This window comes from Anolis carolinensis, chromosome 1 (genome assembly GCF_035594765.1).
Source record: "Anolis carolinensis isolate JA03-04 chromosome 1, rAnoCar3.1.pri, whole genome shotgun sequence".
Classification (NCBI taxonomy): domain Eukaryota; kingdom Metazoa; phylum Chordata; class Lepidosauria; order Squamata; family Dactyloidae; genus Anolis; species Anolis carolinensis.
In genome coordinates, this window is record NC_085841.1 from 179858129 (window position 1) to 179868037 (window position 9909).

Below are 9909 nucleotides of genomic sequence, written 5' to 3' on the forward strand. Positions count from 1 at the left end.
CAGGTTGAGTGCCAAGTCTAGTGGTCGCCTTAGTGGATGATCTGCCTAGGAAACTCAACAGGGGGTGTGTGACCCTGTTGGTTCTCCTAGACTTCCCAGTGGCCTTCGATACTGTGGACTACGGTATCCTCCTGGGGTGCCTCACAGGAATGGGTCTTGGAGGTACTACAGTGGCTCCAGTCCTTCCTGGAGGATTGTACCCAGAAGGTGTTGCTGGGGGACACCTGCTTGGCCCCGCAGCCACTGACTTGTGGGGTCCCTCAGGGCTCAATACTGTCCCTCATGTTATTTAACATATACATGAAGTCACTGGGAGATATTATCCAGGGTTTTGGAGATGGATGTCATCTGTATACAGATGACGTCTAACTCTATCACTCCTTTCCACTTTCTGCTAAGGAGGCTGTTCAGGTCCTGAACTGGTGTTTGGCTGCTGTGACAGTCTGGATGAGAGCAAACAAATTGAAATTGAATCCAGACAAGACAGAGGTAATCCTGGTCAGTTGCAAGGCTGAACAGGGCGTGGGGTTGCAACCTCTATTGGATGGGGTTACATTCCTTTGAAGACACAGGTTTGCAGTCTGGGAGTGATCCTGGACTCATCACTGAGCCTGGAGCCCCAGATTTCAGCGCTGACCAGAGAAGCTTTTGCACAACTAAAGCTTGTGCGCCAGCTGCGCCCATACCTTGGGAAGTCTGACTTGGCCATGGTAGTCCACACTCTGGTTACATCCCAGATAGATTACTGCAATGTGCTCTACATGGGGTTGCTTCTGAAGACTGCTTGGAAGCTTCAACTAGTCCAATGTATGGCTGCCAGATTGCTAACTGGAGCAGGGTACAGGGAGCATACAACTCCTCCGTTACACCAGCTCCATTGGCTGCAAGTCTGTTTCCAGGCCCAATTCAAAGTGCTGGCCATAGATCCTAGCCTGCCTCTCTTCTCAGCCAATTAGGAGAGGGAGCAAGAAGTCTGAATAGCTGTATTTTTCTATAAATTTCTGCTTGTGCCTTTTGAAGTATATTGCTTGTACGTGCATCCTAGGCTAACAACAAGAAGCCCAAGTTTGTATTTGTGTATATATCTCTATTTATTTTTATTCAAAGCAACTCCGTTACAATTTCTCCTCCTAACACTGAGAACAGCAGAAGGGGGTCCAAGCCCCGAGATCAGAAAAACCCAGAGCTGAAATTCAACCACAGCTGGAGGGCTAGAGGTTTTGTAGCCCAACCTTCAGAGGTTTGGGCTGGTGACAAAATGCAGTCAGAAACTATGTTCCTGTCATATTGCTCTCTCATTGCCTACATTTTTAATGGATCAAACTTTTGCACAAGACTAGAGGATTACGTGAAACAGAGAAGCATTTGAGTTTTTCTGATTTCTCAGATCCTCCATAATTGCATTTACCTTTACCGGCTCCCTGTCTCAATCCATCCTTGACCATATGCAAATTTTGCTGCACATAATCAAAACCTCTCTAGAGGAGCTTAACTTTATCGAAGTACAAAGGCATTTTCCCCATTCCTTTATTGGTGCCTTTATTTGCCTTGCCTTGTGTTCTACCATCTGGTTTAATGTAAGAGTGTTTCTAACATTAATTTCAGAATTGGCACGTGTACAGGTTTTTTTCTCCCCCTAACAGCTTATTAAGGCACACGAGGACATTGATTTAGGCTGCCTTCCTATGCCAATTTACCTAAGAGTAAACCCCAGTGAATTTAATGAACCTTACTTCTAGTTATAGTGCGGTTAATCACTCCAGAAATTGAATCTTGATTCACCCATTTTTCTCTTTGTACAATTATGTAATTGATGTGGAAATGTGAATGTGTTCATTGATTAAAACTGAAAAGAAAATGAGGAAATCACGTGTTTACAAGATTTTTCCCATCCTGTGATTTAATACAACACAAACCTGTAAAGGGGGAAAAATAACTGCCCAGAAACTAAAGCCATAGTAAACTCAGAAAACCACAGGAAGCTTTCTGTGATCCCAGATGGCTTGCTATCAGTTGTCTGCAGAGCAAACAATACTCTAAACAGAAACACAGAAGCCCAGGAATAAAAAAGTAGAAAGATAAGAAATTACTCAGAAAGATGACCAGATTAATCAGAATCCCAGACATGGAGGATAAAGTTGGATGGGGAGAATTTTGTAAACATCCCCATATATTTTGTATTCCGCAGGATCAGTCTAGGCATACCAATGCACATAGAGGCTTAACATCGATCAAACAAAATCATTTTTAATGCTTTCAATTAAAAATCCCTACAGCCGGGAGGAGAGGGGTATTGTAGGTGTAAATCCAAACAGCCATAGGCAAATTCTTCACCATCTCCATCTGCCATCACAAATGTTAATCCTCAAAACACTTCCACTTGCAATCTCTGTCTGTTGTGTCTAAATATTTTTCATTGCATTCTGGGAAACAGAGCAAACAGTAAATGTGTCTGTTCTGCTCTGAAAATGTAGGCATGTTTGATTGCGATTCTATCTCCCCTTTGCCAATGGCTGTCTCTTTTAGAAATGCAGACAAGCCATCTGGGATCACAGAAAGTGACAGCTCATTGTCTACCAAGGAGTATGGATAAGAAAAGGGGGAAATCAAGCAAGGCTGAAACGTTCTGGCAAGGATCCCATGAGTAAGAGACTATTTCCATATATCTGACAACATGGATTATATCGTTATAAAATCCTCTTAGCTTACCCTCTAGAGCCACTATTTGCAGTTTGTTTTATTTTATTTTTGGAGAAAAAGAAGAGGAGGGAGAGAGATCAAATCTGTGTGTATGGAATGAACTCAGATTTCAGGAGCCCAATCTAGGATAGTGGGCCAGGAACGTCATCTTCTCCCAATGGCAAACCTTTTGTTTGTTGGCAAAAGCCAGATTTCCTCTTGATCGCAATGAACATTGCTTTTTACAAATGACAAAAACACACACACATGCACACAAGAAACAGTATTGTTACTTAGCTTGCAGGAGGAGTCCCTTAAATTCTTGTTTGTAAACTGCCTGGGTTGTTAAGACCTTACGCCTCCATTGCGCATTTAGAGAAAATATTTGGAGAGAAGACAGAATGGGCTTTTTGGATGCTACAGAACTTTCAATCTCCACTCCACCACTTGAGGCCAACGTGGACCTTCTCAAGGTTTCCAAGCAATTCGTGCTTATGTCTTCCTGCTACTGGAATACTTCTATCATGTTTGCTTCTGGAATATTGTAATCTTATTTTAATAAGCCCAGTTATTTTAGTGCACTCTCTCTCCCTACTTAATGCATGAGGAACACTTTTGAGACCCAAGAAGCACAACCTAAACCAGTGGTTCTCAACCTGTGGATCCCCAGGTGTTTTGGCCTACGACTCCCAGAAATCCCAGCCAGTTTGCCAGCTGTTAGGAGTTCTGGGAGTTGAAGGGCAAAACATCTGGGAACCCACAGATTGAGAACCACTGACCCAAGCAAAGTTATAAATTAAATAAATTAAAAATTTCCCATATAAATCTGATTAGGCATGAGAATTCCTAGAAGACTATTTCAAAACCCTTCCAAAAAAAGCTAACCCTGAGGGTGTATTGTAGTATTAATGCAGTTTGACAACTTTGAATTACCATTTATCATGGTGTCTTTGGCCTTCTCTACCAAAAAGTGGTTAGGCCTCAACAAACTACAGCTCCCATGATTCCACTGCACTTAGTCATGGCAGTTAAAGTGGTATCAAACTGCATTATTTCTACAATGTAGAGTCATCCAGGATTCTCTGTGAGTTTCAAATACTTTGCTCTCCCTATCCATTACCTTCCCATTACTGGCCTTTCCCCCCTTCCCAGCCAAACAGCCAAGCTAGAAGAAGTTGGTATGAGACAGCTGGGATGTGTTAAAGGATGAAGGTCACACTATAAGGTGGTGATGGAAGATGTCTGCTCATGCTGACAAGCCAGATGGTCATTCATAGGTTATATGATATGCCAGTCTCCCTCCTAGAATTTACATTGATTTGATGGAGACAATGGATAAAAACTTGGCCTTCGAAAGAGTTTGCCACAATAATTTTGGCCTGAATTAGTTACTACCCACACCCCAAATTGTAGCTGAGTCTAAGGTCCTCTCTTTTATCAAAATTATAGCACAATATTTCCATTTTAATTGCCATGACTATGTTCTATGGAATTTGGAGATGTAGGGTGGATCCACACTGACCAATACTCCAGGGCTGATCCAGCGTGCCCTACACCAAATTGACCTCAGATATGGGTCACACAGGGAGTCTACCAGTTGTTGCAGAGGTGGAAGGAAGTCTTCCGCCCAGCTACCGCCCAGCAGCATGATTGCCACATTTCCTGTCTTTTCCCCCTCCTCCTCCCTTCCCAGAGTGTCCCATAATCCTGGATGATATCACAGTAGGAGGCGGCCAACAGGTAGGAAACTCCTCAGATGCTTCCATGACTGGAAGGATAGGAGAGGGTGCAGACTGCTATCCCATATCCCTGGGCTTCTCAAAACTGAGAAATAGGAGGTGGCCGTGGGAATGATTGTGTCCATTTCCGTTTTGGAACTGGACTAACTGTTTAGATAGGAAAAAAAATTAGATAATACTCCAAATTTTGAGCAAGAATTTTGATTCCCCCCCCCCCCCAATCACCAATTTTGGTCAATATGGAGCAATAATGCATTAAGGTGCTATTGCCCTCATTACTCAGGATCAATTCCATGGTGACAGCAGGGGAATCCATGAGGCTGCGTGGTGAATCTGTGGGGCAGTAGAGCAAACCATCAAGCTGCACTTTACATATGCCACTTCACCCCCTTTCCCATCATATGGGGGAGCCATCGTTGCCCAGTTTTCCCCCGTGCTGTCTCTGGCTTACTCAATCAGAACACGGGCTGTCACCCATGTTCTGAATTCTTCCTCCCAGCACACTTTCAACACTGCCAGCATGGAGCCTTACTGGAAGTAGCCCTACATAATGTGATGGGCTCCAGCAGGCTCCATATCAGCTCCATGTTGAAAGTGTCCTACAATGGGACAAAAGCCCCATGTGATGAGGTCCTAGATGTGTCTGTAGCCTAGAGGCACTAGAGAGGCTTCCTGACTAAGGATTATAAATGCTCCCAAAATTGAAATTCCTGGAAATCTATAGGGTGGAGCCATGGCAATTAAAATGGAATCATTGCATTTTAATTCTGTAATGAGAAAGCACCCTAGGTGGAAATATTTTTAAGTGAACAGGAGAATATCATTGGCATTTGATAATTTGTCTTTCCTCTACTCTAGGGAATGTCCAAATGAGAAAATTTATGTCTGTGTAGCTAACTCTCCATAAACTAATCTTTAAATTGCTTCCCATCTTATTCAGTAATTCCACTTGCAACAAAATGTTTTTAATAGAATTTCTGGAACTCGATTTACTTGGTGAGATTTTCAAGCTATAATCTGCATTTATACTGGGTGAGTAAAGTGGATGAGGTAAGCACCCCATTAGAATTACTGTCTATGAATATGTGAATTATCTGTACTATCTTTTCTGCCTAATCAAAATCCAGACTGTTCTTGCCAGTAAATTACTCAGTGCCCCTTTGTACATTATGTGCTCTACTTAGGAGCTGTTTCTGAGCAATATGTCATGATTTATGAATGGTGTATACCGAGGTGCCAGCCAGCAAAGAACTGGGATCTCAATTATGTACATTTGCAAGAAAGAGTCACAAGACAGCATGGCAAAGTGGTTTGAGTGTTGGTCTAGTACTCTGGGTGACCAAGATTCAAATCCCCACTTGGTCATGGAAACCCATTGGGTGATGTTGTGTAAGTCATATTCTATCAGGCTCCATCTACACTGGTCACTTAGGTCAGCATTACCAAAAGTTGGCCAAGTATTCACTGATGTAGGGGCAGTGAGGACAATTGGGCCAGTTCCCAATGGGAACTGGCCACAACATTTCCAACTGTCATCCTATGTTCCCAGGCCTAGGTGGCCAAGGGACACCAAATGGCAGTCCCCTTTGCCCTTCACTCCACATGTTGTAGTAGATTCAGACCACAGCACAGTACTTCCCTCCTCCTTGTAAGCATGCTCTGACATCTTACAGCCAGAGTATCAGGGAACACTGGGAAGGGAAGAGGAGACATCTGGCTGAGCAAGCAGTAAGGAATAGATAGAGGCCATGTCATAGTTGGTACCAGCACAACACTGGGGTAAAGGAGAGGACATGTAGGATGGCCACCCTGTGGTGGGAAGTCCCTCCCACCTCTTTGACATAGAAGGTTAGAGACTTTGTAAACTACAACTCTCATAATTCCATAGCATTGAGCCATGGAATTTGAAGTGGCTTAAAACTGCATTTATTTTACAGTGTAGATACACCTTTAGAGGCTTGTAGTATATCCAGAGTACACACTGATTGCTCAAGGAAGTTAGAACTATCCATTTCAGAAAAGGGAGTATCACCAGATCCAGAAACCTTCAAACAAATTATACAAGGAAATTGACCAAGAATGACCTGCATATACATTTTGGAGTGAGTGAAGGCATTTAAAAAAAAAATCCCATGTTATCCCCATGTCAATTAACTACTGAGTCTAAAAGTGGGCCTGCAAAACTGCTACAATAACCTGACTTGGGTCTAGGGATGTTAGAAGATCAAGAACAGAAGATTCACCTTTCCAAAAGGCAAAGTTTCATAACCACTGTTCGTGCCCTGCAAAATGTAGCCAATAGGGACAATGAGTGTTTTGGATGGGTATGTTTGGATTCTGTATAGGACTGCGATGAAGAGACCAAAGAGGCCCTGCCCATAAGAACACAATTTGTATTTTCCAGATTCCTTTGCAACAAGCTGAGTTGGTATCACACTTCCCTTGAGAGAAACAAATTGATGTAGAGCATTTGAAAATGGCTGTCCCATCTGATTAGGCTCCTCAGGTGCCATTAGTCCAGTACACATGTTTTGATGGTGAAAGCACCATGAAAGCCTATCATAGTGATTTTCTCAGACAGCCTCTGAAGTCAACTCCATTTGGGACTAATAAGTTAAGTCATAATAAGTTTGCATTTCCTAAATGGCGATGTGGCTCCCTGTGACACAGACTGATTGTGTTTCAGCTGCTTTGCATCAAGTATGGAATATTAAACACCTGCATGTTATCATTCTTGATCAAGAGCAATAGTCCCCAAACAAATCTGAGGTGGGAAGGCATCCAGATGGAACCGAATGCATTACTCCTTTTTATTGATGGCATCTCTGCTCGGTTTGTGGAGGGGGCAAAACTGCAGGCACCACTAAATACTACCACAGGATCCTCGACTGCACAGAAGACCTATTGCTGCATTTTAAATGCACTTTGTCAGTTTCCTGCAGCAAAGATTGTTGACTATAGCTTTCAAGATAAGCCACAGATTATCTATGCAGGATCTCAAGTAAAAGGTAATACTACATTTACTGCAACATGTTTTAGGATCAGTTGAAAAAGAGCAAGTACATACTGTCCTTTCTGTCAAATTATTTCATGCCAGGCATACCCTTCTTCACTGTTTAATCCAACCGAACTTCTAGGTGCACTGCATCAGCAGGTGAAAATATGGTTGTTCCCCAGACCATTAAAATTAAGTTAAAATTAAGCCAAAAACTTGATTGGCAGTGGCTCATGGAAGGAAGGCTGGTCACAGCTTCCCCCCCCCCCCCCCCCATATATCATAAAATGTGACAGGCTGAAATCCTGCATCATCAGACATAGCTAGCCATTAGAGTTTACTGTTGTAGTTATATCTTTCAGTTTGACACCCCCTCCACACACACACACACACACACTCACACACACACACATGCACACACTAGCTGTGCCCAGCCATGAATTGCTGTGGCATAGTCTGCTGGTTTTTGGGAAAAAAGTCATGAGGAAGTGGTGATATTTAATATATGTTATATGTTTTTATTTATGTGCAGTACGCATAAGGTTGTGTGTGAACTGCAACTCACATCATGCTTGTTTAATGCCCACAAACTCCATCAGTACTTAAAGTCTGTTATGTTGGGCAAGTTTGGTTTAGATGCAGCACTGCTGGGGTTCAGTGTCTGGCTGTAGGTTAACTTGAACTCTCAGTATGGTGAGTCAGTCATCTCAAACCCCTCTAGTAGCCTATTCCCCTGTTTTCAGAGTATTATTTTTAATTTACTGTCCTGGTTTTATAGTTTTTTTAATGGTGGGAGCCAGGTTTTGTTGTTTTTCAATGGATTTTCCTAGGTAGGAAGCAGCCGGACAAGTGTGGTTTATACGCCTGTGGAATAATGTCCAGAGTAAGAGAAAGAACTCTTGTCTGTTGGAGGCAAGATTATATGCTGCAATTAGTCACCTTGACTAAATTAGCATTTAATGGCCTTGTAGCTTCAAAGCCTAGCTGATTCCTCCCTAGGGGAATCCTTTGTTGGGAGGTGTTAGCTGGTCCTGATTGTTTCCTATGTGGAATTCCCCTGTTTTCAGTGTTGTTCTTTATTTACTGCCCTGGTTTTAGAGATTATATTGTTCGGTATTATTATACCACAGTAATTATTATATATTATATTTATAATCTTATATTATCTGCTTAAAACTGGATTATATGAGGCCTCATCTACATAGCTGTACAAAATCCACACTCAACTGGATTATATGGCAGTGTGGACTCAAGATAACCCAGTTCAAAGCAGATACTGTGGATTATGTGCCTTGGCATTCTGGATTATATAGCTGTGTGAAAGGGCCTTGAGTCTACACTGCCATTTAATCCAGTTCAAATCAGATAATCTGTATTTTATAGGCAGTGTGGAAGAGGCCTAAGGGCCCTTCCATACAGCCCTTTATCCCAGAATATCAAGGCAGAAAATCCCACATTATTTGAGTGTAGACTCAGACAACCCAGTTCAAAGCAGATACGGGATTTTCTGCCTTGATATTCTGGGATATTGGGCTTTGTGGAAAGGTCCTCCCTTTGTGTGTGAGGAGGGAGGAAAGCCCCTCCAAGAAGAACAGCCCTGGCAGCTGGCTCTCTCTCTATCTGCTCTTCTCCAGGTTGACGGACTCTCCCCCGGAGCCCTGGCTGTAAACATGGTCACTCTTTTCGGGGCAAGTGCGGAGAGTAAAGGGAAAAGAGGGGAGAGTACCATTAGGCAAAAAGGAAGGGGGAAGTGAAAAATAGATATAGGCCATACCGGTTTTTTTGGGGGGGGGGGGCAGTTATGGTCACTCCTTGGAAAGTGATGAGTATTGTGGCCAAATTTGGTGTGATTTGGCCCAGTGGTTTTGTTGTTTCTTCTGTCCTAATTATGGACATTACATTTATATATATATAAATATGGCAGGCCGCAACAGCAGCCAAAGGGATTCTGAGCAGGGGAGAATGGGATATTGAATGATTAAATATTCAACCCTTTAGTGAAGTGTGGTGCAAAATGCAATGAAAGGAGCTGGCATATTCAGTACATCTGGTGGGAATGGGCTGGATGTGTCATCCTGCAATGACCCGCTCTACAGCAACTTGGAATTCTTTTGGTTGGTTCAACTGCCTGGCTTTTAAGGGGAGGGATTTGCAGTCATTGCAATGGTGCCATGAATATACATGTGAACTACAACATTAATAATGTCATAAGCCCGACTTCTAACATCTAGTAGTAGTTTGCTAATGCTTAGATCAGGGGTCCCCAAACTAAGGCCCGGGGGCCGGATGCGGCCCTCCGAGGTCATTTACCTGGCTCCCGCCTTCAGTTTTATAATATAATATATTGTATATACATATAATATTGATAATAATATTATAATGTAATACAATATAACACTAATAATAATACCACATAATAATATTAATTATATATTCTATATTACATATAATATTACTCATAATATTACAGTATAGTGGTATAGTTCAATAAAGTAA

The 9909-nt window shown here is 42.4% G+C and overlaps 1 protein-coding gene across 4 annotated transcripts in view; it reads right to left on the reverse strand.

Annotated features, from left to right (window-relative positions):
* Positions 1-9909, reverse strand: part of vwc2l (von Willebrand factor C domain containing 2 like) — a 359062-nt gene that overhangs the window by 206356 nt on the left and 142797 nt on the right. The window lies entirely within an intron of this gene.